The sequence below is a fragment of the Ranitomeya variabilis genome, chromosome 5 (genome assembly GCF_051348905.1).
Source record: "Ranitomeya variabilis isolate aRanVar5 chromosome 5, aRanVar5.hap1, whole genome shotgun sequence".
NCBI lineage: Eukaryota > Metazoa > Chordata > Amphibia > Anura > Dendrobatidae > Ranitomeya > Ranitomeya variabilis.
The window spans coordinates 125,301,227-125,328,417 of NC_135236.1; the positions used below are offsets into that span (position 1 = coordinate 125,301,227).

The 27,191-nt window shown below is 46.3% G+C and overlaps 1 protein-coding gene and 1 long non-coding RNA gene across 2 annotated transcripts in view; one reads left to right on the plus strand and one right to left on the minus strand.

Moving 5' to 3' along the window:
- LOC143775280 (uncharacterized) overlaps positions 1-12,518 on the minus strand; it is a 111,327-nt gene extending 98,809 nt beyond the window's left edge. Inside the window, exon 1 of the long non-coding RNA XR_013215615.1 lies at positions 12,427-12,518. This is a non-coding gene — a long non-coding RNA (uncharacterized LOC143775280). The remainder of the gene's footprint in view (positions 1-12,426) is intronic.
- The window catches only part of ITGA11 (integrin subunit alpha 11), a 246,562-nt gene that overhangs the window by 60,757 nt on the left and 158,614 nt on the right, over positions 1-27,191 (plus strand). The gene's annotated exons all lie outside the window — the stretch shown is intronic.

Genomic DNA, 27,191 nt, shown 5'->3' on the forward strand with positions numbered 1-27,191 from the left:
CGATCTCCAGCTCTCCAGTCCAGCTCACCCTACATGAGACTCTGGTTAGAAAAAGGAAGTACTTATCCTCGCATCCGCGTACACAGGGTTTTAACGCCCACATAGCTAGACTAATCTCGTTAGAGATGATGCCCTACCGGTTAGTTGAAAGCGAAGCTTTCAAAGCCCTGATGGAGTACGCTGAACCACGATACGAGCTACCCAGTCGACACTTTTTTTCCAGAAAAGCCATCCCAGCCCTGCACCAGCATGTTAAACAGCGCATCGTCCATGCACTCAGGCAATCTGTGAGTACAAAGGTGCACCTGACTACAGATGCATGGACCAGTAGGCATGGCCAGGGACGTTATGTGTCCATCACGGCACACTGGGTGAATGTGGTGGATGCAGGGTCCACAGGCGACATCAATTTAGGGACAGTTGTGCCTAGCCCACGGTCTAGGAAACAGTTGGCTGTAGGCGTTCGCACCCCCTCCTCCTCCTCCTCCTCGTCCTCCTGCAGAAGCTACAGCTCTTCCACAGAACGCAGTCTGCCAACCACTCCATCGGCAGATGACACTGTTGCACACCAGTTGTCCCATTATGGGCCAGCTACTGCCAAGCGTCAGCAGGCTGTATTGGCTATGAAGTGCTTGGGCGACAATAGACACACCGCGGAAGTTCTGTCCGAGTTCTTGCAACAAGAAACGCAGTCGTGGCTGGGCACAGTAGATCTTGAGGCAGGCAAGGTAGTGAGTGATAACGGAAGGAATTTCATGGCTGCCATCTCCCTTTCCCAACTGAAACACATTCCTTGCCTGGCTCACACCTTAAACCTGGTGGTGCAGTGCTTATTGAAAACTTATCCTGGGTTCTCCGACCTGCTCCTCAAAGTGCGTGCACTTTGCTCACATATCCGACGTTCGCCTGTACACGCCAGCCGTATGCAGACCTATCAGCGGTCTTTGAACCTTCCCCAGCATCGCCTAATCATAGACGTTGCAACAAGGTGGAACTCAACACTGCACATGCTTCAGAGACTGTGCGAACAGAGGCGTGCTGTTATTTATTTGTGGGAGGATACACGGGCAGGCAGTAGGATGGCAGACATGGAGTTGTCAGGTGTGCAGTGGTCTAAGATACAAGACATGTGTCAAGTCCTTCAGTGCTTTGAGGAATGCACACGGCTGGTTAGTGCAGACAACGCCGTAATAAGCATGAGCATCCCCCTAATGCGTCTGCTGATGCAAAGTTTGACGCACATAAAGGAGCAGGCGTCTGCACCAGAGGAAGAGGAAAGCCTTGATGACAGTCAGCCATTGTCTGGTCAGGGCAGTGTACAGGACGAGGTAGCGGGCGAAGAGGAGGTGGAGGACGAGGAGGATGATGGGGATGAGTATATTTTTAATGCCGAACCTTTCCCGGGGGCACAGGAATTTGGTTGCGTGTCACGGCCGGGTTCTGGTTTTTTGAGGGACACAAGTGACGTAGATTTGCCTGCAACTGCCCCTCAACCAATCACAACCGGAGATTTGACAACTGGAACTTTGGCCCACATGGCGGATTATGCCTTACGTATCCTAAAAAGGGACACACGCATTACGAAAATGATGAACGATGACGATTACTGGTTGGCCTGCCTCCTTGATCCACGCTATAAAGGCAAATTGCAAAATATTATGCCACATGAGAACTTGGAACTAATATTAGCAACCAAACAATCAACTCTTGTTGACCGTTTGCTTCAGGCATTCCCAGCACACAGCGCACGTGATCGTTCTCACACGAGCTCCAGGGGGCAGCAGACTAGGAGTGTTAGGGGTGCACACATCAGAAGTGGCATTGGACAGAGGGGTTTTCTGACCAGGTTGTGGAGTGATTTTGCTATGACCGCAGACAGGACAGGTACTGCTGCATCAATTGAAAGTGACAGGAGACAACATTTGTCCAGTATGGTTACTAACTATTTTTCATCCCTTATCGATGTTCTCCCTCAACCGTCATTCCCATTTGATTACTGGGCCTCCAAATTAGACACCTGGCCAGAATTGGCAGAATATGCATTGCAGGAGCTTGCTTGCCCGGCAGCAAGTGTCCTATCAGAAAGAGTATTCAGTGCTGCAGGTTCAATATTAACCGAAAAAAGGACTCGTCTGGCTACCCAAAATGTTGACGATCTAACATTCATTAAAATGAACCACAACTGGATTTCGAAATCTTTTGCCCCACCTTGCCCGGCCGACACCTAGCTTTCCTATGAAAAGCTCTTGCCTGTGAATTACTTTTCTAATGTCTAATTTGCTGCAGCTGATTGTACAGCATACGACATGTTTACACCTCCCTAAATGGCAAAACTCCCCACACGGGGCCGTGGTATCGCGACTTGGCGCAAGCACCCGTGAGACTGCTGTTTGTCTGAAGAGGTGGGTGTGCTCGCTTTTGGTTGACGGCATTGCTACTGGGTCCCTCATAGTACAATGTAGTGTCTCTGGCGGTGGTGGTGCGCACCCAACGTCAGACACACCGTTGTAACATGAGGGGCCCTGGGGCGGTCCCGCCGGCCTCAAGAGAGTTCCCCCCTACCCCAGCTCAAAATGTGCTCTACCACGTGCAAAATTATGTCGCACAGCTCCACCAATCTTTAGTCTATTCGCTGACATCATTCAATGTCTGGCACTGACAATACAAATTTGTAGACATCTATGATGCAACTTAAAGTAGTCTGTGTCTGTGTCCTATATTGGCACCATTAAATAGTTACTGCCAAATTACTATGTCAGAAACTCAGTAGATGAGCCCACCCCTGTACCTAAGTATGCCACCTTTTTTTTTTGTTTTGGTTGTTTTGCGAGACATTAACATCTATTTATATTTTGGGAGTACTGGGACAGACACTCCTTGCACTACTCCTCCACTCACCACCAAGCTGCCTGTGTATCCATGTAACCGCTGTAAAACTGCCATGAGCCTATTGTTTGTTATTTTAGGCCTTTGATAGCCTGTCTGCGGCCCCTACTTGCAATACTCCTCCACTGACCACCAAGCTGCCTGCCCGTGTATCCATGTAACCGCTGTGAAACTGCCATGAGCCTATTGTTTGTTATTTTAGGCCTTTGATAGCCTGTCTGCGGTCCCTACTTTAAATACTCCTCCACTGACCAGACCACTGCTGCCCGTGTACCCCTGGAACCAATTATAAAGTGCCTACAGCCAGCCCATTTTTTTATGTTAGGCCTTTGAAGCCTGTCTGCGGTCCCTACTTGCAATACTCCTCCACTGACCACAATGCTGCCTGGAGTGCCTGCCTGTGTATCCATGTAACCGATGTAAAACTGCCATGACTGCCTACTGTTTGTTATTTTAGGCCTTTGATAGCCTGTCTGCAGCCCCTACTTGCAATACTCCTCCACTGACCACCAAGCTGCCTGCCCGTGTATCCATGTAACCGCTGTGAAACTGCCATGAGCCTATTGTTTGTTATGTTAGGCCTTTGATAGCCTGTCTGCGGTCCCTACTTTAAATACTCCTCCACTGACCAGACCACTGCTGCCCGTGTACCCCTGGAACCAATTATAAAGTGCCTACAGCCAGCCCATTTTCTTATGTTAGGCCTTTGAAGCCTGTCTGCGGTCCCTACTTTAAATACTCCTCCACTGACCACCAAGCTGCCTGCCCGTGTATCCATGTAACCGCTGTAAAACTGCCATGAGCCTATTGTTTGTTATTTTAGGCCTTTGATAGCCTGTCTGCGGCCCCTACTTGCAATACTCCTCCACTGACCACAATGCTGCCTGGAGTGCCTGCCTGTGTATCCATGTAACCGATGTAAAACTGCCATGACTGCCTACTGTTTGTTATTTTAGGCCTTTGATAGCCTGTCTGCAGCCCCTACTTGCAATACTCCTCCACTGACCACCAAGCTGCCTGCCCGTGTATCCATGTAACCGCTGTGAAACTGCCATGAGCCTATTGTTTGTTATGTTAGGCCTTTGATAGCCTGTCTGCGGTCCCTACTTTAAATACTCCTCCACTGACCAGACCACTGCTGCCCGTGTACCCCTGGAACCAATTATAAAGTGCCTACAGCCAGCCCATTTTCTTATGTTAGGCCTTTGAAGCCTGTCTGCGGTCCCTACTTTAAATACTCCTCCACTGACCACCAAGCTGCCTGCCCGTGTATCCATGTAACCGCTGTAAAACTGCCATGAGCCTATTGTTTGTTATTTTAGGCCTTTGATAGCCTGTCTGCGGCCCCTACTTGCAATACTCCTCCACTGACCACAATGCTGCCTGGAGTGCCTGCCTGTGTATCCATGTAACCGATGTAAAACTGCCATGACTGCCTACTGTTTGTTATTTTAGGCCTTTGATAGCCTGTCTGCAGCCCCTACTTGCAATACTCCTCCACTGACCACCAAGCTGCCTGCCCGTGTATCCATGTAACCGCTGTGAAACTGCCATGAGCCTATTGTTTGTTATGTTAGGCCTTTGATAGCCTGTCTGCGGTCCCTACTTTAAATACTCCTCCACTGACCAGACCACTGCTGCCCGTGTACCCCTGGAACCAATTATAAAGTGCCTACAGCCAGCCCATTTTCTTATGTTAGGCCTTTGAAGCCTGTCTGCGGTCCCTACTTTAAATACTCCTCCACTGACCACCAAGCTGCCTGCCCGTGTATCCATGTAACCGCTGTAAAACTGCCATGAGCCTATTGTTTGTTATTTTAGGCCTTTGATAGCCTGTCTGCGGCCCCTACTTGCAATACTCCTCCACTGACCACAATGCTGCCTGGAGTGCCTGCCTGTGTATCCATGTAACCGATGTAAAACTGCCATGACTGCCTACTGTTTGTTATTTTAGGCCTTTGATAGCCTGTCTGCAGCCCCTACTTGCAATACTCCTCCACTGACCACACCAATGCTGCCCGTGTACCCCTGGAACCTATTTAAAAGTTCATAGAGCCTAGTTATATATTTTATTTACTATTAATAAGGCCATGATGGACTACGCTGTACCACGCTACAAGCTAACCAGTCGACACTTCTTTTGCGAGAAAAGCCATCCCAACCCTCCACCAGCATGTAGAAGACCGCATTGTCCATGCACTCTGGCAATCTGTGAGTACAAAGGTGCACCTGACAACAGACGCATGGACCTGTAGGCATGGCCACGGAAGATTACGTGTCCATTACGGCGCAATGGGTTAATGTGGTGGATGCATGGTCCACAGGGGACAGCCTACTAAGTCTGTCTGCAGTCCCTAATTCAAATTGTCCTCCACTGTCTAAATCGGAACTTCCACCTTCTGGCTTTCGGCCTATAGTATCAGAAATTAAACTGCATTTGGCCTTCAACTTTGGTTAGGGCCTACTAACGGCTTCTGCCCCTCCCTGGTGTTGCCCTCAACTAAATAAAGCTGAGCTTCAACCTTCCGGCTCTCATTATGTGGTTTAAAAAAAAAAAATGGTGGTTAGGGCCTACTAACGGCTTCTGCCCCTCCCTGGTGTTGCCCTCAACTAAATAAAGCTGAGCTTCAACCTTCCGGCTCTCATTATGTGGTTTAAAAAAAAAAAATGGTGGTTAGGGCCTACTAACGGCTTCTGCCCCTCCCTGGTGTTGCCCTCAACTAAATAAAGCTGAGCTTCAACCTTCTGCTCCAAATTACCATTTTAAAAAATGCAATAGGCTTTTCAGGCCTACTAAAGGTGTCTGTCTGTGTGCCCCTCCCTGGTGTTGTCCTCAACTAAATAAAGCTGAGCTTCAACCTTCCGGCTCTCATTATGTGGTTTTAAAAAAAAAAATGGTGGTTAGGGCCTACTAACGGCTTCTGCCCCTCCCTGGTGTTGTCCTCAACTAAATAAAGCTGAGCTTCAACCTTCCGGCTCTCATTATGTGGTTTTAAAAAAAAAAATGGTGGTTAGGGCCTACTAACGGCTTCTGCCCCTCCCTGGTGTTGTCCTCAACTAAATAAAGCTGAGCTTCAACCTTCCGGCTCTCATTATGTGGTTTTAAAAAAAAAATGGTGGTTAGGGCCTACTAACGGCTTCTGCCCCTCCCTGGTGTTGTCCTCAACTAAATAAAGCTGAGCTTCAACCTTCCGGCTCTCATTATGTGGTTTTAAAAAAAAAAATGGTGGTTAGGGCCTACTAACGGCTTCTGCCCCTCCCTGGTGTTGTCCTCAACTAAATAAAGCTGAGCTTCAACCTTCCGGCTCTCATTATGTGGTTTTAAAAAAAAAATGGTGGTTAGGGCCTACTAACGGCTTCTGCCCCTCCCTGGTGTTGCCCTCAACTAAATAAAGCTGAGCTTCAACCTTCTGCTCCAAATTACCATTTTGAAAAATGCAATAGGCTTTTCAGGCCTACAAAAGGTGTCTGTCTGTGTGCCCCTCCCTGGTGTTGTCCTCAACTAAATAAAGCTGAGCTTCAACCTTCCGGCTCTCATTATGTGGTTTTAAAAAAAAAAATGGTGGTTAGGGCCTACTAACGGCTTCTGCCCCTCCCTGGTGTTGTCCTCAACTAAATAAAGCTGAGCTTCAACCTTCCGGCTCTCATTATGTGGTTTTAAAAAAAAAAATGGTGGTTAGGGCCTACTAACGGCTTCTGCCCCTCCCTGGTGTTGTCCTCAACTAAATAAAGCTGAGCTTCAACCTTCCGGCTCTCATTATGTGGTTTTAAAAAAAAAATGGTGGTTAGGGCCTACTAACGGCTTCTGCCCCTCCCTGGTGTTGCCCTCAACTAAATAAAGCTGAGCTTCAACCTTCTGCTCCAAATTACCATTTTGAAAAATGCAATAGGCTTTTCAGGCCTACTAAAGGTGTCTGTCTGTGTGCCCCTCCCTGGTGTTGTCCTCAACTAAATAAAGCTGAGCTTCAACCTTCCGGCTCTCATTATGTGGTTTAAAAAAAAAAAATGGTGGTTAGGGCCTACTAACGGCTTCTGCCCCTCCCTGGTGTTGTCCTCAACTAAATAAAGCTGAGCTTCAACCTTCCGGCTCTCATTATGTGGTTTTAAAAAAAAAATGGTGGTTAGGGCCTACTAACGGCTTCTGCCCCTCCCTGGTGTTGCCCTCAACTAAATAAAGCTGAGCTTCAACCTTCTGCTCCAAATTACCATTTTGAAAAATGCAATAGGCTTTTCAGGCCTACAAAAGGTGTCTGTCTGTGTGCCCCTCCCTGGTGTTGTCCTCAACTAAATAAAGCTGAGCTTCAACCTTCCGGCTCTCATTATGTGGTTTTAAAAAAAAAATGGTGGTTAGGGCCTACTAACGGCTTCTGCCCCTCCCTGGTGTTGTCCTCAACTAAATAAAGCTGAGCTTCAACCTTCCGGCTCTCATTATGTGGTTTTAAAAAAAAAAATGGTGGTTAGGGCCTACTAACGGCTTCTGCCCCTCCCTGGTGTTGTCCTCAACTAAATAAAGCTGAGCTTCAACCTTCCGGCTCTCATTATGTGGTTTTAAAAAAAAAATGGTGGTTAGGGCCTACTAACGGCTTCTGCCCCTCCCTGGTGTTGCCCTCAACTAAATAAAGCTGAGCTTCAACCTTCTGCTCCAAATTACCATTTTGAAAAATGCAATAGGCTTTTCAGGCCTACAAAAGGTGTCTGTCTGTGTGCCCCTCCCTGGTGTTGTCCTCAACTAAATAAAGCTGAGCTTCAACCTTCCGGCTCTCATTATGTGGTTTTAAAAAAAAAAATGGTGGTTAGGGCCTACTAACGGCTTCTGCCCCTCCCTGGTGTTGTCCTCAACTAAATAAAGCTGAGCTTCAACCTTCCGGCTCTCATTATGTGGTTTTAAAAAAAAAAATGGTGGTTAGGGCCTACTAACGGCTTCTGCCCCTCCCTGGTGTTGTCCTCAACTAAATAAAGCTGAGCTTCAACCTTCCGGCTCTCATTATGTGGTTTTAAAAAAAAAATGGTGGTTAGGGCCTACTAACGGCTTCTGCCCCTCCCTGGTGTTGCCCTCAACTAAATAAAGCTGAGCTTCAACCTTCTGCTCCAAATTACCATTTTGAAAAATGCAATAGGCTTTTCAGGCCTACTAAAGGTGTCTGTCTGTGTGCCCCTCCCTGGTGTTGTCCTCAACTAAATAAAGCTGAGCTTCAACCTTCCGGCTCTCATTATGTGGTTTAAAAAAAAAAAATGGTGGTTAGGGCCTACTAACGGCTTCTGCCCCTCCCTGGTGTTGTCCTCAACTAAATAAAGCTGAGCTTCAACCTTCCGGCTCTCATTATGTGGTTTTAAAAAAAAAATGGTGGTTAGGGCCTACTAACGGCTTCTGCCCCTCCCTGGTGTTGCCCTCAACTAAATAAAGCTGAGCTTCAACCTTCTGCTCCAAATTACCATTTTGAAAAATGCAATAGGCTTTTCAGGCCTACTAAAGGTGTCTGTCTGTGTGCCCCTCCCTGGTGTTGTCCTCAACTAAATAAAGCTGAGCTTCAACCTTCCGGCTCTCATTATGTGGTTTAAAAAAAAAAAATGGTGGTTAGGGCCTACTAACGGCTTCTGCCCCTCCCTGGTGTTGCCCTCAAGTAAATAAAGCTGAGCTTCAACCTTCTGCTCCAAATTACCATTTTAAAAAATGCAATAGGCTTTTCCGGCCTACTAAAGGTGTCTGCCCCTCCCTGGTGTTGTCCTCAACTGAACAAAGCTGAGCTTCCACATTCTGGCTTTCGCCCTATACTATCAGATATTAAACTGCATTTGGCCTACTAGTGTGGTTAGGCCCTTGAAACAGTGTCTGCTGCTCTTGGGTTTGCTACTCCACTGAACAAAGCAATGCCGCCTGTTTAGTCCTGTTACCAATTTTGAACTGCATGTAGCCTACTTTATTCTTTGGCCCTATATCTGTTTCCTCCTCATCCTGCCCATTGCCCAGCCACTGCTAAATGAGTCTGCTGGTACATTGACCTAGACCACTACATTCCCCTTGTACTCTACACAGCCAGAATCTGTCCCTGCTGAAAGTAAGGTTCCCCTTCCCGCATGTTATACCACCTTACACAGGGACAAAGAGGAAGGTGCAGATGAAAGTGCAGGTTCCTTCATCAGGTGGGGGGGCATACTCGTTGGCGACGTCACTGGCACAGGGCCCCTCAGAGTACGCAAAAGTGTCGCTGCTGGTGGGAGGCGCCCCCGCCATGCAAACACACCGCCGTACTTTGAGGGGCCCTGTGCCAGTGGCAATGCGAACGAGTGGGCCCCCCCCCTGCTTGCTCAGGATCACAGCACTTGCAACTTTTAAATACTTACCTTTCCCTGCAACACCGCCGTGACGTAGTCCGCATTTCCTGGGCCCACGAAAAACTTGAGCCAGCCCTACTCCCCCCACAACTTTCACCCAATTCCCTATGCCCAACTATTATTATACAGTTAATTAAGATTGGCAAGCTTCAGAAACAAGAATGGATGTTTTTGGCATTAAAATGGGCACTGTAGGTGTTTTCCTGGCCTCCACTCACTGCCGACTATGCTTCCCCATTGACTTGCATTGGGTTTCGTGTTTCGGTCGATCCCCGACTTTTAGCGATAATCGGCCGACTGCACTCGACTCGACTCTGGACAAAATCGGGTTTCCCAAAACCCTACTCGATCTTAAAAAAATGAAAGTCGCTCAACCCTAGTTATCACCTATCTAGAAGATATATTATAACTTGCTGATATATTTGTGTCCAACCACCGAGACCTCCAACGATTGTCCGGACACGGATCTTTTATCCCTGATGGAGAACTTTTATCACCGTTACAAGATGGCACATCAGATCAGGTGCCCGACCACCACTAGATTCATTCTCTATGGGGCAGCTGGAAAAAGCCAAGACCACCATAATCTTTGGCTAGTGGGCCTTTAGTTCAGCCAGGAGGCTTATCATATACAGCTTGCACTACTATAACTTCATTTCTTGCACAATTGGGAGTAAGGGGGGATATAACATTGGTGCGATCTGCCCAGGGGCCCAAGAGGTAAGGGGGTCACTAACACCTCCTAAGCAGCAAGCAGCTTCTGTCATAGACAGAATTACTGGACTGGGCCCATATACTGTTCTTGCACAGGGGCCAACTTCTGTCTGTGTACACCACTGATTGGGAGACATTTATAGCACTATGATAGCAAAGGATTCTCCTAAAGGCAATCTCTGTGCTAAAAACTGAAGAAAGGAGTATATTCTCCAGAAAGAAAACTTGAGAGAAAGAGAGATCTGTGTGTCATAGTCCATCCCCTATGGTGCTGGATTTATTATAACACAGTGTGTACATTTTGCCCAGAGTCTTCCTTTAAGGCCTCACCCAGATGTCCATGTTGCACATGTAAGAATGGTGGACTGGGATATCGTGTTCCTACCCCTGAAGTTATCAATCGCGTTGTATTGTAGTGTGAACAATGTTATGCATCTTTAATGTATGTATGGTGTACAGAATGTGATATCTGCTGCTACCAGGCACTAGGTAATGTATAGTGCATGAGTAACATAGGGGTAATACAAAAGTGTAACATGTATATTATGAATAGTCTGTGATGTGGTAATGTACAGCATAAGGTAAGATCTAGATTATGATTTAGAACAATAGGCTTAGTACATTCTGGTATTGGATAGTAACTTTAGTTAGCTAAGGATATAGGATAAGGTACAGTTAATGTTTGGGAACAGCCCACATTGGGATGGGTCTAATGCTAGTATAAATCAGACTACTTCCTGACAGTTAGTCAGATAAAGAACTACAGTATCCACGGTCAAGCTGCTGTAAGCAATGAGGATCTATCATTCATGGCAGTGTGAAGCCTTACTGGAAACACTTGCAGACATTCCTGCAATGTCTGGAGCTCAGGGCTTGATACAGGTACTGCGAGGAGTGCCTTATTCTCTGACGATGAATGCAGAACAGCGAGAAGGGAATGTAGTGGATCCTGGGTGCATTGCGGGACTGGACAGGAAATCCCCATGCCAGAGAGGAATAGCCAACGTAGGGATAGTCCAGAAGGAACGGATAGTAATGCTGGAAACACTCTGCATTAAGAAAAGAAGTAACAAGAAGTGTTGTGCCCAATACTGCGTGTAAGAATCTGATGAACTTGGACTGTCCAGTAAACTGTTGTTGGTTAATACGAACTGTGTATCCCCTGAGTTATGTGCGACGGCTCCGGAGTGAGGGCCTGGAGACAGCGGAGGCCTGCGGCCCACACATGAGTGTGATGCACCTCACACTGGGCAGCACATTGGGACTGGGACATGATTTTCTTGTTAAGTGCCGGGGTTATGTAAAGCAACAGCTCGGTCGTGGTTCCTACTTGCGGTCACTTTACAGAAGTACCGTACATGTTGTACGTTTTTTTCATGGATACCACATGTACAGTACCCATTATAACCTATGGTGCTATTCACATGTCCGTGTTATTTTCATGGACTGTGAAATATGGGTTTAGCTTCTGCTTTGTAAAATATGTTCTTTACATGCAGTTTCTACTTCTAGTTGAGTATCTAATGCCTTTGGTATGCTTACAGTATGTTAATTAGTACACTAATGTCTTTTGTAGCTCGCTTGTGTCACTATGTCAATGTACTGAACTCGCTTTCTTCTGTTGTTCTTCCAGTAATAAGATGGACCTCATCTGGCATTCATGTGTTAATGAGCGTGGTTTCATGTGGCATTCATGTGTTAACAAGCGATTAGAGATCAATATCCAAATCAGAAAAGTACATCAGGCAATCCATGCACTTAATATCATTAATAAAAAATGTATAATTAGCGTAAGAATCGTCAGTAATTGGACTGCATGTTGACTGTTTCCAATCAGCACCGGAGAGTAAAGATGGAATATACAAAACGCTAACAGTTCTAATGATTGAAAAGTAAAGGACACAGATCCATCTACTCCCATCTTTCCTCATCAATCACACACCATTCATTGCTAGATTAAAGTGGTGGTCCGACACCAAAATATTTTCTTTGTTGTGCAAAAGTGCCTGCTGCATTTGGATGTCACAGGACTGCTGCAGCCTGTGATTGGCTGCAGCAGTCAGATGACTAGAAGAACACGTTATTGTGTAATTTCTTTATCGTTTTTCTTGCACAATTTACTTTATATGTGCAATATGTGAGCAGGGATGTAAAAAAGTAGGCTCCTGCCTTTGTCTCCTTCGATTTTTAAATTAAAGGGGGTGTAATTTGTACAAGAAAAAAGAAGCAAATTTAAAATTTGCATCCTGTCGTCCCTTCAGTACACCTGAAGAGCTGGTAAGGCCAGTTTCACACATATACATTTCTCAGTCCATGCTCAGACCACTATTCTCAGATCATCAGCGGATCCAGTGACCCTGACTCAACAGTCCGTGCATGGCAGGTCGAGTATGGACCAAGAAACATGGATGTGTGAAACTGGATGTAACAACCCTGCCGGCATCACTGCATGGCCTTCCATTCCCCATCTGCCTGTTACATCAACTCACTCACCCAGTGCCATGCTGTGAGATCTGTCTGCTGCCGGCTCCATGCCATGTGCTTCATGGTGGCTTGCTCTGTGTACACTTCCTGGCTGTGTGCATAGGGGGGCGGCGCCAGCCACTCCGGATTCTTATTGAGACTGTGTACCTCCCTTGGGTGTTCCTGGCCAATAGCCTTGAGGCCTCTGATACTTAAGGCATCCTCACCCATTGGAGGACGCCTGAGCAAACTATTCCCCTCAGTTAGCATTTGCTACTGAGCTGCCAGGTCGTGTCTGTTTCCTGTCTCAGAGGGCTGCAATACTGCAGGCCTTCATCTGTGTTCTGTTTGTGTATCCGTGTCCGTTCCTGTCTGAACTCTGGTCTATGTCCGTTCCTGTTCCTTCTTTGTCATTTGTCATTTCCCACTCTGCTGTGTGTACCTCCGCCTTATCTCTCTGCTCTGCTTGCCACTATCAGTGGTTCTGCATCTCTCTGCTCTGTTCTGCCACAACCTGTGGTTCTGTGCTTCTCAGCTTTCCTCGCCACAACCTGTGGTTCTGCACTCTTTTGCTCTTGGCGTTACCTCCTGCGGTTCTGGCTCTTGGCTCCTCCTCCAGCGTCTCTGCTCTTGGCTCCGCCTCCAGCGTCTCTGCTCTTGGCTCCGCCTCCAGCGTCTCTGCTCTTGGCTCCGCCTCCAGCGTCTCTGCTCTTGGCTCCGCCTCCAGCGTCTCTGCTCTTGGCTCCGCCTCCAGCTTCTCTGCTCTTGGCTCCGCCTCCATCATCTCCGCTCTTGGCTCCGCCTTCTCCTTCTCTGCTCTGCCTTCTCCTTCTCTACTCTTTGCTCTGCCTTCTCCTTCTCTGCTCATAGCTCTGCCTTCTCCTTCTCTACTCTTAGCTCCACCTCCTGCTCTTACTCCGCCTCCTGTGATTCTGCTTTGCTTCCAATCTTGCTCTATCTTTATTCTGCAACTTGCCGTACGGATCTCTACCTGTTTCTTTATGTTCTCCAGTCTGAACAGGTTCTTACCTGTTTCCATACAACCATCTGAATACCAGTTCCTCCCAGAGTATCAGTCCTGTCTGCCAGTGCCAGCCGTGCCCGCCTGCCTGAGTGCCAGCCGTGCCCGTCTGCCTGCCTGTATCTCCGTCAAGCCAGTCCGCCCGTCTGGGCCCCTGCCAAACCCGTCTGTCAGCCAGTGCCACAACCGTGCCTGCCTGCCTGTGTCTTGTCCCCGGTGGGATCAGTATCCACAGTCCGACTCCACCCTGGAGTGGTACCTGGTAGCTTCCTATTGCACAAGTCTGTCCTCACCATCAGAGGCTCCAGCGAACACCTAGGAAGCTACTTAGTTACGCCCCTTCCAGGGAAGTTCGGTCTGTGGTCCAGTGGGGCCACACCCCCAGGCGCCCGCTCCAACCAGTCTCGGCGCGAGCGTTACACTGGACTAATTAAGGGGAAATGCCAATGGTGTGAGTGAAGCTTTCCCTGCAGGAAGCGCTCATTGATTATAGAGTAGAGCTTAGCACAACCTGGAACTTTTCATAGACACCTGCTTCAGCCAATCAGATACTTCCCCTCTGCACAGGTGAAAAGCCCAGGCTGCAACTAGGAAGCGCGTGGTTGGGTGGCGGATAGCACACTTCCACAGATGGAAGCTCACACTGTGTAGAGTCATACTAGCAAATTGGCTGAATAAGGGAACATTTTTAAATGGTGAAGGACGTCAGAAGATTGCAAATGCAGAGGTAGATTTAGGTTAATCAGCACCTGGGAAGAAAATTCAGTTTTTTGACCCCCAACCCTTAGAAACAGCTTAAAGGGAACCTGTCACCCCCAAAATGGAAGTTGAGCTAAGCCCACTGGCATCAGGGGCTTATCTACAGTATTCTGTAATGCTGTAGATAAGCCCTCGATGTATCCTGAAAGATGAGAAAAAGAGGTTAGATTATACTCACCCAGGGGCGGTCCCGCTGAGGTCCGGTCCGATGGGCGTTGCGGTCTGGTCCGGGGCCTCCTATCTTCTTACAATGACGTGCTCTTCTTGTCTTCCTGCCGCAGCTCCTGCACTGGTGTACTTTGTCTGCCCTGTTGAGGGCAGTGTAAAGTACGGCACTGCGCAGGTGCTGGGCCTCTCTGACCTTTCCCGGTGCCTGCGCACTGCAGTACTTTGCTCTGCCCTCAACAGGGCAAAGTACGCCTGCGCTGGAGCTGCAGCGTGAAGACAAGAAGAGGACGTCATCGTAAGAAGATGAGAGGCCCCGGACCGGACCGCGATGCCCACTGCAGCGGGACCGCCCCTGGGTGAGTATAATATAACCTTTTTCTTATCTTTCAGGTTACATCGGGGGCTTATCTACAGCATTCCAGAATGTTGTAGATAAGCCCCTGATGCCGGTGGCCGCAGCTCATATACGATTTTGGGGGTGACAGACTCCCTTTAATATACAAAGTATAGATGGGAGTGCTTCTTTATCGATGGTGGGAGTTGTTGTTACCAGCTATCATCAGACTGCAGACCATACAGGAACCACAGGACTGATGAGATGAAGACAGCATCGCAAATAAACATTTACATCCACGTTCCTTACAGGTGACATCTTCTCAGATTGAAGCCATTCTCTTTTTCTTCTTCACCATCTTGTCTAAATGTTATTTCACATCCAAAGCTTGGGTCTGCAGACTTCCATCTTCTCTGTTTTTTTGCTGCACATCCCGACATGGTTCCCTTAAAAACAACAGTGTCATAATGCTCCTGGAAAAAAATATCTGCCTTCAACACCTCATTTTCATATGAATTAAATGCTAATTACTATTAAATGCACCAACAGATAAAAGATATAAAGATGTTGATGGATTTACATTTCAAAGATCTGCATGCCCATATTTACAGTTTGGGGAAGTTGATTTACTGAGAGGTTCCTTTTAAAGATTTTACATGCCTTTTCTTTATGTCTTATTATACCTAGCACTTCCATGTTCAGACGTATTGGTTTTCCTTTTTCGTGGACATTGTTTCCAAAAGATATAAACTTATTACAGGATTGAGATAGTGCAGTGCCCCCACTGCCGCAGGGCCGAGGGGTACCCGGTACCGGGCCTCTGAGTCTCTTCTCTGGGGTTGTCACGGTGGCTAGACCCGGTCCGTGACCCTGCTGAGGGGCGCGCAACTAAAGGTGTGGATGATGGTGGTGGTGCGGTGCAGTAAATAACGAGGACACCAGGTTGCAGTCTCAAGGTGGTGGTATGGTACTGATGTTATGGTGCGGTGTAGTGCCGGTCGCGGTCAATAACGAGGACACCAGGTTGCAGTCTCTTTACCTCTTTACTGAAGGCTTCTGAGTCCTCAATCCGGAATACGGTTAACCGGGCTGCGCAAGTCCGGCCGGTCCGATGGCACCTCCAGAGTTCCCTTTGCAGGTGGAAATCTGTGCCTTCCTGCTAGCGCTATGTGTTGTGGTCCTCCCCTGCTGAGCTTACGGGATAGTCCCCACAACTGTTATGTCAGTTTCTCGTGTTCCCTCACAACTCGATTAGATGATCTTCTGCTAATCTTCCGTCCCTCCCAGGTGTTATGGTTGGGACGCACCCGTATGACGGGTAGGCTCGGAGCTCTTCCGGGACCCTAGAGTCGCCCCTCTCCAAAGGTTGCCCCCTATGTCTGCGTAGGTGATTTAGGTGAGACAGCCCGCCTATGACTGACTGTCCTGCCGTTGGTTTGAAGTATGGCTTAGAGCTATGTACCTCCTCGGCGTTCCGGCCGCCGGTTGTTTACGCCTCAGTAGGATGTTGCCTCGATCTTACAGCACGACTCCTACTGGTATTCTCCTTCTTGCTTTGATCTCGTTTCTCACTCAGCACAATAAATCTTGCTTCTTATCCTTTCTTAGGGCCCCGCCGCTATGAAGTGCAGGCGCGGTCCCGTAGCTTTCTCTCTGTTTGCCAGGCCTCTGTCAGGATCCCACCCCTGACAGGGACCCTAACGAATCTTCCCCTGCAACACCCTCTGCCACAAGGTGTTGCCTGGTTCCAACCCAGTCAGCGTTCTCCCTAACTTCCTGCCTAACCCCCAGTTTTACCAGACTGTGAGGAGTGGCCTAATGAATAGTACCCTTAGCTCCCCCTGGAGGCCAGACTGTGAAATGTATTGGTGTATGTGATACCTGGTCAGATGAACTCCTTCAGTGCCATCAGACGTACCATAGCCCCCCTTAGCGGCAGAGCCACAGTACTGCAACGACCAGGACTCTGGGGCGCTGCAATAGTATACCTTTAGGCTGCGTTCCCACAATGAGAATTTGATGATTTTTTGATGTTGCAGATTTTCTGCACCGTTCCTGCTCCTATTAAGAAAAATAGGGTACTTGCATTTTTTCGAAAATATGCAGCGTAAAAAACTAATCAAAAGCTCATTGTGGGAACATAGCCTTAGTTACAGTAGGTCTGATATCCCAATTTACCAGAACATGGTCCTATTCTATGAAACTAACTCTTCTCTTAGTTTTTGTAGGTGATCTTTCCATATAGTGGTCACTGACAGTCTCTGTACATCCTTTTCTGGTTGTACAAACTTGTGACCACTGCAGCTAATCACTGGACACAGCATTGATGCGATAATCACCACTGTAGCTAGTATTTGTGGTGGTCTTATGCCTGTCATAGTGTAATGAGCTGGCCAGCTGTGACTGTTCTGTTATCATTGACATAGAATCTGTGACAGACACTGCCCCCGTGTGGCCAGAAGTTATACCTATGCCGAATGTGATTACAGAGAAACAAACTGTATTGCCTAGACTCCCCCCTGTTATGTCATGTGACCAGGAAGGGGAGGGAGAAGAGAAAGAGCCCGGGAAACTTTTGGGTGCAGAGAGAAGTCTGTGTGTGCTGGCCTCCTCCTGTAGATGAGATATAAAAGATTGCCTGGTTGACCTCTCTCTCTTGGAAGCTGACATCCAGATTGTTCCCAGCTTCCACACTGCGGAGCATTCAGCGGTGACATATTCACAGATTCTGGAGCCCATGAACTGTAAGCGGGTCCTCTGTTGAGAGGCCGAACATTCCACCCCTACCTGCTGAACCCCAAGGACTACAGTCTGGACCTGAGAGACAAAGTTTTGATTAATTCCTTTTCTCTTCGGCTGGAGCGTCTCCCTGCTGTGACCGACAGGCCTGCGACGTGGGAAGATAACCTCTTGGAGCAAAGGAACTGGTAACGTGTGGATAGGGACAGTGAGGGATAGTTTGTTATTACACGTTATTTCTGTGAATAAGCATACTTTGTATTGTCTATTATTGTGTTCTGCTGTGTTAAGAAAAATGTATAACAGTAAAGATACGTTTGTTAAGATGGAATCTGGGTGTGGAGGTTTTGCTGGGCCAGATCATGGATATGCATGGGTGGCCTTGCCCTCGCCCACTTCAATAGTATAAGAGGAACCATGGAGAGTGGCGATGGACTGGGCAGTGTGACGAGGGAAGCAATGGGATTTAATTGGGCTGGATACATTTTTTTTTATACACTACGTTGGGCAAGTTGTTCTTTTTTTTATCTTAGCAATGGAAAACCCATCCATCTTTTAGATAACAGCTATGCGCCCCCACAAATTTAACTGGCTTCACGTTGTGCTAATAATCACATAAGCAATTGCTCTTAAGACGCCTTTATTTTCTTGCAAATTTCTTTCTAATGAGGAACCACAAAAGCCAATGGAGATGTTTCTGACGAGATCAGATTTGAGACAGCAAAGTAGGAAAATATTCAGGTTTTAGTTTTATAACAGATGGCTGCACTAACAACATGTATTCAATTCTCTAATATACCTTTTTCCCCTTATTATACTTTTGAAATATGTTTCTTGTTTCAGAAGGTACAATGTTTTTCTACAATTAGCTCATGGGATACCCATATGAATGGAGTATATGCATACGCAATGGTATGGATTGGGGATTACTAGCAATAGAAAAGCAGGAGTCTAAACTGTAATATCACATATGTGTTTTAGGGCTCGTGCACATGGTGAAGATGGAGAATTTTGTAGTAGGTAGTTGCTAACTTTCTGTCTGTTCTACCTGGTGCTGACACAGAACAGTCATTGACCTCTCCTGCCGGTGATTCAGCTGCTCCACATCCACAGAGCAGTTCTTTCTCTTCTGGCCTGCTCTGTCCACAGAGCATGAGACAGTGAGGCAGTGGGGAGCTGGCTGTCAGTCAGTATAATGTCAGGAGTCACACCCCGTCAACAGAGCAGAGTGGAAGAGAAGCCACTTCTCTATCGACGTGGCACCAGTGCAAGTTCCCAAATTGCCAGCAGAAGCTGTCTGTGACCGCTCTACCAGAGATCGCTTCCTGGCACAACAGGCAAGTATGTGGCTACTACCTGTCTGTTAGTTCTTGGGCTCTTAAAAAAAAGAGTGTAATTCTGGATAACCCCTTTAAAAGGTTGATCCAGCGCTGCTCTGTATTGGGAAGCAGGTTACCAGGATTCATGCACAATATCTGACAGCCATGCATGTATTTGAGGGGTAGCTGTCATCGCACATCATCAGCGTAAACTCGCCATTGAAATAGTTTAATTCACGTCATAAATTATTTTGGGGTCTTTTTGCAATTTTTTAAAGAAGGAAACAGTATCATTTTTAGGCTTTTTCATGCAACTATGGATCCCCAACATTATAGCACCACTCCAGTCCAACATCAACATTCACCATTATCAAGGAACTGATCAGTAACTCATCTTTCTGCTAATAGGAGGGTCACGAAAATAAGGTTTACTCACAATTTTAACCGTAAATGAAAGCTAGGGAAAAGTTTCACATGAAAAAACGAAAATAAAGATATGAATGACAAGGAAAAGCTGCAGAAAATGGTGCGAGTGTGAGTTATTCAGTGTCTGTGTCACCTAGATAGCCTGTAATATTAAGAATTAGTTTTCCCAGAGTTGATGTTACCTCATATGGCAGAGAGAAGAAGAAAGTGACGGAATTTCCATTGGTAGAAGCCAAGTTAATATAATGCGACTGGCAGCTTGCACTATGGAGGTTTATGTAACCATAAGTCCTACCCCAGCACAAAAGGAAATTATAGATACTTTCCTTCCATGTATAACCTACTTTTTTTTGCATCTGCATTCTGAAATAATTTTTCATTTTTTTAACCAAAGAAATTGCAAAAAAAAACATATTTAGAAGAAATATAAAGCATATACAGATATAAGAACAGACCAACGTAGATACGTATACCACACAGGTCATATGAGGGAACCAGTGTGCGGTTCTCAATTTTTCAAGAAAAATCACATACAGGTTTCGCAGTCATTTTTCTTGTCTTTTTATCTGACCTAATACTTAGGCATTATACCTAGGAGACTCTCAGTGAGGTTTAAACTACACATACCACATTGCGAAAGAAAAAAAAAAAAATTCCGTTTCTTCGTGCTGAAAACTTGGTGACACAAAATAATCTTTTCTGTGCCATTATCACAGGAGTACATTGCTTACCTTCAGACTTTGCCTGGAGTGAGGTTCTTTAATTCACAGATTAATTTTAGGCCTCTTGTGTACATTAAATATTACAGATAAATGTGAGTCAAATCTATATATATAATTGTCTAAGGGGTACTTCCGTCTTTCTGTCAGCAACTTCCGTCACAGAAATCCTGTGTCGCTGATTGGTCTCGCCAGCTGCCTGTCATGGCTGCCGCGACCAATCAGTGACGGCCACAGTCCGATTAGTCCCTCCCTACTCCCCTGCAGTCAGTGCCCGGCGCCCGCATACTCCCCTCCAGTCACCGCAAACACGGGGTTAATGCCAGCGGTAACGGACTGCGTTATGCCGCGGGTAACGCACTCCGTTATCGCTGCTATTAACCCTGTGTGTCCCCAACTTTTTACTATTGATGCTGCCTATGCAGCATCAATAGTAAAAAGATGTAATGTTAAAAATAATTAAAAAAAAACCCCTGCTATTCTCACCCTCTGTAGTCCGCCCAGGCGCGCGTGGCTGCCGCCATCTTCCGTTCCCAGAGATACATTGTGAAATTACCCAGAAGACTTAGCGGTCTCGCAAGACCACTAAGTCATGTGGGTAATTTCGCAATGCATCCTGGGAACGGAAGATGGCGGCAGCCACGCGTGCATCGCCAGAGCTTCGCTGGATCCCTGTGGGTGAGTATATAACTATTTTTTATTTTAATTATTTTTTAAAACAGGGATATGGTGCCCACATTGCTGTATACTATGTGGGCTGTGTTATATACCGCGTGGCTGCTATATACTGCGTGGCCAGTGTTAGATACTATGTTGGCTGTGTTTTGTACTGCGTGGGCTGTGCTATAAATTACGTGGCCAGTGTTATATACTGCGTGGCCTGTGTTATATACTATGTCGCCTGTGTTATATACTGCGTGGCTGCTATATCCTGCGTGGGCAGTGTGATATAGTACGTGGGCTGTGTTGTATAGTACATGGGCTGTGTTATATACTGTTTGGGCTGTGTTATATACTACGTGCCCAGTGTTATATACTGCGTGGCCTGTATTAACGCAGCTATACTATACTATTACATGTCTGTAATATGGAGCTATACTATACTATTACATATGTAATATGGAGCTATGCTATTACATATATGTAATATGGAGCTATACTATTACATATATGTAATATGGAGCTATACTATAACATATGTAATATGGAGCTATTCTATACTTTTACATATTTAGTATGGAACTATACTATTACATATATGTAATATGGAGCTATACAATACTATTACATATATGTAATATGGGGCTATACTATACTATTATATATATGTAATATGGAGCTATTCTATACTATTCCATATTTAATATGAAGCTATACTATTACATATATGTAATATGGGGGCTATACTTTACTATTACATATATGTAATATGGAGCTATACTTTACTATTACGTATATGTAATATGGAGCTATACTATACTATTACATATATGTAATATGGAGCTATACTATTACATATATGTAATATGGAGCTATACTATGCTATTACATATATGTAATATGGAGCTATTCTATACTATTACATATATGTAATATGGAGCTCTACTATACTATTACATATATGTAATATGGAGCTATACTATACTATTACATATATGTAATATGGAGCTATTCCATACTATTACATATTTAATATGGAGCTATGCTGTTACATATATGTAATATGGAGCTATACTATACTATTACAAATATGTAATATGGAGCTATACTTTACTATTACATATATGTAATATGGAGCTATGCTATTACAAATATGTAATATGAGGCTATAATATACTATTACATATATTTAATATGGGGCTATACTATACTATTACAAATGTGTAATACGGAGCTATACTATGCTATTACAAATATATAATATGGAGCTATACTATACTATTATCGTACATGATATATGTAATATGGAGCTATACTATACTATTATAAATATGTAATATGGAGCTATACTATACTATTATCATACATATTTGTAATATGGAGATATACTATGCTGTGACATATATGTAATATGGAGCTATACTATACTATTATCTGCCCTTCAGTCTTTTTTAGAGATTCATGCAAATCCTATAAGAAAATTATGGCACATTTCAATACCGTACTATGCAGATATCCTACCAAAAGAATGGGCAGGAACGCAGGGGCACTCAAAAGTTTCCAGATTAGGTGATGTAGTTTGGTTCATTCCTCTCATTTGGATAATCTGGCACCCTTGGGACTACCAACATGATGTATAAAACCAAACATATGAGGAATGTTGCTGTACAAGACACAAGGGTTTAAAGGAAATCTGAAGCATCAACCCTGCTGAGCCATCTATAAGGGCATTTAAGTCATAGGAAGCTGAATAAAATGATACCTTGATATCTGTTATATGATGTCTTATTCCAGAGATATCCATGGTTTCCTTACCTGCATGCCTCATATCTGAAGTCTTGTTGTGGAGAAATCCTCTTTTATGGTAATGAGTTCTTCCAGGCTCTGGGGCGTGCAATGCCTAGAAGAAAACTCTGTCTCCTGTCTTCATTAGCGTACCAGCTCCCTCCCATCAGAGTCACAGTGTCCTGTGACTTGTAGTGGTGACCCCGGATCCCAGATACGACACGCCCAGGAGCCTGTAAGAAATCATTACAATAAATTAATAAAAGAGGGTTTCTCTGCAATAAGACCGCAGATATGCAGCGCCCCAGAGTCCTGGTCGTTGCAGTACCGTTGCTCCGCCACTAAGGGGGGCTATGGTACGTCTGATGGCACTGAAGGAGTTCACCTGACCAGGTATCACAGACACCAATACATTTCACAGTCTGGCCTCCAGGGGGAGCTAAGGGCACTATGCATTAGGCCACGCCTCACAGTCTGGTAAAACTGGGGGTTGGATAGGAAGTGAGATCAGAAAGCTGACTGGGTTGGAACCAGGCAACACCTTGTGGCAGAGGGTGTTGTAGGGGAAGATTCGGAGGGGTCCCTGTCAGGGGTGGGATCCTGACAGAGGCCTAGCAACCAGAGAGAACGTTAAGGGACCGCGCCTGCACGATATAGCGGCGGTACCCCAAGAAAGGACAAGAAGCGAGGTTTATTGTGCTGAGTGAGAAACGAGATCAACGCAACAAGGAGAATACCAGTAGGAGTCGTGCTGTAAGACGAGGTAACATCCTACTGAGGCGCGTAACCGGTGGCCGGAACGCCGAGGAAGTATAGAGCTCCAGGCCAAACTTCAAACCTACGGCAGGACAGTCAGTTATAGGTGGGCTGTCTCACCCAATTGACCTAGGAAGACACAGGGGGGTAACAACAGGAGTGGGGCGACGCTAGAGTCCCGGAAGAGCTCCGAGCCTCCCCGTCATACGGGTGCGTCCTAACCATAAGATCTGGGGGACGTGGAAGAACATCAGAATCGTTTGTGAGGGAACACGAGAAACAGACACAACAGTTGTGGGGACTATCCCGTAAGCACAGCAGGGAAGGACCACAACACACAAGCGCTAGAAGGTAGGCACAGATTTCCACCTGCAAAGGGAACTCTGGAGGTGCCATCGGACCGGTCGGACTTGCGCAGCCTGGTTAACCGTATTCCGGGCTGAGGACCCTGAAGCCTTCAGTAAAGAGGTAAAGAGACTGCAACCTGGTGTCCTCGTTATTTACTGTGACCAGCACTGCACCGCACCATAACATCGTCATCCCCTACCTCCACCTTCATTGTACGCCCCTCAGCAGGGTCACGGACCGGGTCTAGCCACCGTGACAACCCCAGAGCAGAGACTCAGATGCCCGGTACCGGGTACCCCTCGGCCCTGCGGCAGTGGGGGCGCTACAGATATGTCGCATGATGATTTTAACTATTCTATGAAATGTATGCCCATATTAATACGTTACATATGTCCAAGGGGGTGATAGATTCCATTTCAGATCTATGGGCCGGAGCCTGATCTGTATGAGAATCTGCCTCCAGAGTTTATTATAAATGAAAGGGGGAGTTACCAGTGTGATGTGTAATAGTTACCAGTGTTACCAGTGTGGTATGTAATGGTTACCAGTGTGATGTGTAATGGCCGCTCTCTCCTCTCCTGATCTCACTGCAGAGCTGTGTGTGATTATAGCTGACACATCTGTAGGTTTCTCTCAGCTATAGCTTCCATCTCACAGGCAGACAGTGCTGTAATACAGCAGAGCTGTGAGAGCTGCAGCAAATGAGTTTGTAATGAAACAAAGTTAATTTCTCCTGTTTTGTGTTAGTTACTTGTCTCACACTGGTAATGTAAGGAGGTTGCTTTCCCTGCTCCTTACCTGGAACCACTTAGTCAGACAGCTGGGTTGTCGAGGGGAAGGCTTTCTGCCCTGGACAGAAGGGACCATGTGACTGCTGGTGGCAGAGAGGAAGAGAGGGGGGTGTGGTCAGAAAAGAGCGGGAGAGCAGAGCGCGTGAGACAGAGGGGTCAGCGCGCCAGAGAGAGCAGGCTGCAGCACCGCGCTCCCCATGAGAGAGTGCTCCCCGTGAGGGCACTAAGGCTGAGATACCAGCCGTAGTGGAGGCTGGATGTGAGAGTGTGGACTTGGAAGCCTCTGTAATCAGAGAAGACGTACCCCTCACAGTGACCTGAGCGCGCAGCCCCGATGACCACACTGACAAGCCAGGACCCCTGAGTGTGACAAAGTAAACTGCTCAGTGTGTGTGTAGCATTGCTGCTGCAAGAGAGGCTGCCGGCCTGATATACAGAGACTCGCAGCAGAGTGGCTGTTACGTCCTGCTTCAAGCTGCACTGGGAGAAAAGACTGCAAAGACAACCCCAGAGTCTCCAGTTCCCAGGAGACAGAGGAGAGACTTCAAGATCTCAAGCACTGCTGGTGACTGTACCCACGTTGGAATAAGGACCCTCCAGTCAGGACCTCCCTGGACTGATAAGTTACAAGAACATTCGTTAACCATTTCGATTCCGCTTAACTGTTTACTGTTTGCTTTGTCTCTATTAACCCCCTGTTTACTCCCTGCGAGGAGAATCTTACTCCTGTTAATAAATTCCCCTCAACAGTTGGTCTGTCTGTTCCGTGGTGACATACTCTACTCTGCACTCTATTATACTTGGCGTAGTAGGCTGTTGTGAATTCTGCTTTTGGGCTCCCTCCGGTGGTTGTAGGTGGTAATGCAGTTGTCCCTGAGTTTCAGTCCTGGTCAGGTGTATCTGCTGATTGCAGTTCTGACTGGGGTATTTAGGCGTGCAGGATTCATTAGTCCTTGCCAGTTGTCCATGGTTGTTGGGAGGTTTTGGTCCTGGTTTGGTTCCTTCTGCCTTCTGCCAAATCAGCAAAGATAAGTGTCTGGTTTTGTTTCTGTGGTACACATGCTGTGTGCTTAATAATTCTGTGCTATTCAGTGTTTTTTTTTGTCCAGCTTAGATTGTGTCAGTATTTTCTCAGTCTTGTTGGATTCTCTGGAGTGGCAGATATACATTCCATGTCTTTAGTTAGATTGTGGAACTTTTTGTATTATCTGCTGTGGATATTTTTGGAAGGGTTTTAATACTGACCGCTTAGTATTCTGTCCTATCTTTCCCTATTTAGCTAGAGTGGCCTCTTTTGCTGAATCCTGTTTTCTGCCTGCGTGTGTCTTTCCTCTCCTACTCACAGTCAATATTCGTGGGGGGCTGCCTATCCTTTGGGGTTCTGCTCTGAGGCAAGGTAGTATTCCTATTTCCATCTATAGGGGTATTTAGTCCTCCGGCTGTGTCGAGGTGTCTAGGGTATGTTAGGCACACCCCACGGCTACTTCTAGTTGCGGTGTTAGTTCAGGTTTTGCGGTCAGTACAGTTTCCACCTACTCCAGAGAAAGTTCATGCGGCTCCAAAGTCACCGGATCATAACAGTACAACTGGCCCACTATGAGTTAAATGCATCTCAGAAGGGAAGAAAGGTGTTAAGTCATTTTTTTCTGCAGTTTGCTTTGCCTTTTCTTCCCTCTTTTTCTCTGGGTGGCTAAGGAGTCTTGTGTTAGCATGGATGTTCAGGAATTAGCTTCTCGTGTAGACCAGCTTGCTGCTAGGGTACAGGGAATTTCTGATTATATTGTTCAGACTCCTGTTTTAGAGCCGAAGATTCCTACTCCTGATTTGTTTTTTGGTGACAGGTCTAAATTTTTGAGTTTTAAAAACAACTGTTAACTGTTTTTTGCTTTGAGACCTCGATCCTCTGGGGATTCTATTCAGCAGGTTAAAATCGTCATTTCCCTGCTGCGTGGTGATCCACAGGATTGGGCATTTTCCCTGGAATCTGGGAATCCGGCTTTGCTTAATGTAGATTCCTTTTTTCAGGCTTTAGGACTATTATATGATGAACCTAATTCTGTGGATCAAGCGGAGAAGACCTTGTTGGCCCTATCTCAGGGTCAAGAGGCGGCAGAATTGTTTTGTCAGAAATTTAGAAAATGGTCTGTGTTGACTAAATGTAATGATGATGCTTTGGCTGCAATTTTCAGAAAGGGTCTTTCTGAATCCGTTAAAGATGTTATGGTGGGGTTTCCCACGCCTGTCGGTCTGAGTGATTCTATGTCTTTGGCCATTCAGATTGATCGGCGCTTGCGGGAGCGCAGAACTGTGCACGCTGTGGCGTTGTCCTCAGAGCAGAGTCCTGAGCCAATGCAGTGTGATAGGATTCTGTCTAGGACAGAACGACAAGGACTCAGACGTCAGAATAGGTTGTGCTATTATTGTGGCGACGCTTCTCATGTCATTTCAGTCTGCCCTAAATGGACAAAGAGGATCGCTAGTTCATTTACCATCAGTACTGTACAACCTAAATTTCTGTTATCGGTGTCCTTGATCTACTCATTGTCATCATTTTCTGTCTTGGCGTTTGTGGATTCAGGTGCCGCTTTGAACTTAATGGACCTTGAGTTTGCCAGGCGTTGTGGTTTCCCCTTGCAGCCCTTGCAGAACCTTATTCCTTTAAGGGGCATTGATGCTACACCTTTGGCTAAAAATAAGCCCCAGTTTTGGACACAGGTGACCATGCGCATGGCGCCAGCCCATCAGGAAGATTGTCGATTTCTGGTATTGCATAATTTACATGATGCTATCGTGTTGGGTTTTCCGTGGTTGCAGGTACATAATCCTGTGTTGGATTGGAAGTCTATGTCTGTGACTAGTTGGGGTTGTCAGGGGGTTCATAATGATGTTCCTTAATGTCCATCTCCTCTTCTTCCTCTTCCGAAATTCCAGAGTTTTTGTCTGATTTTCAGGATGTATTCGATGAGCCCA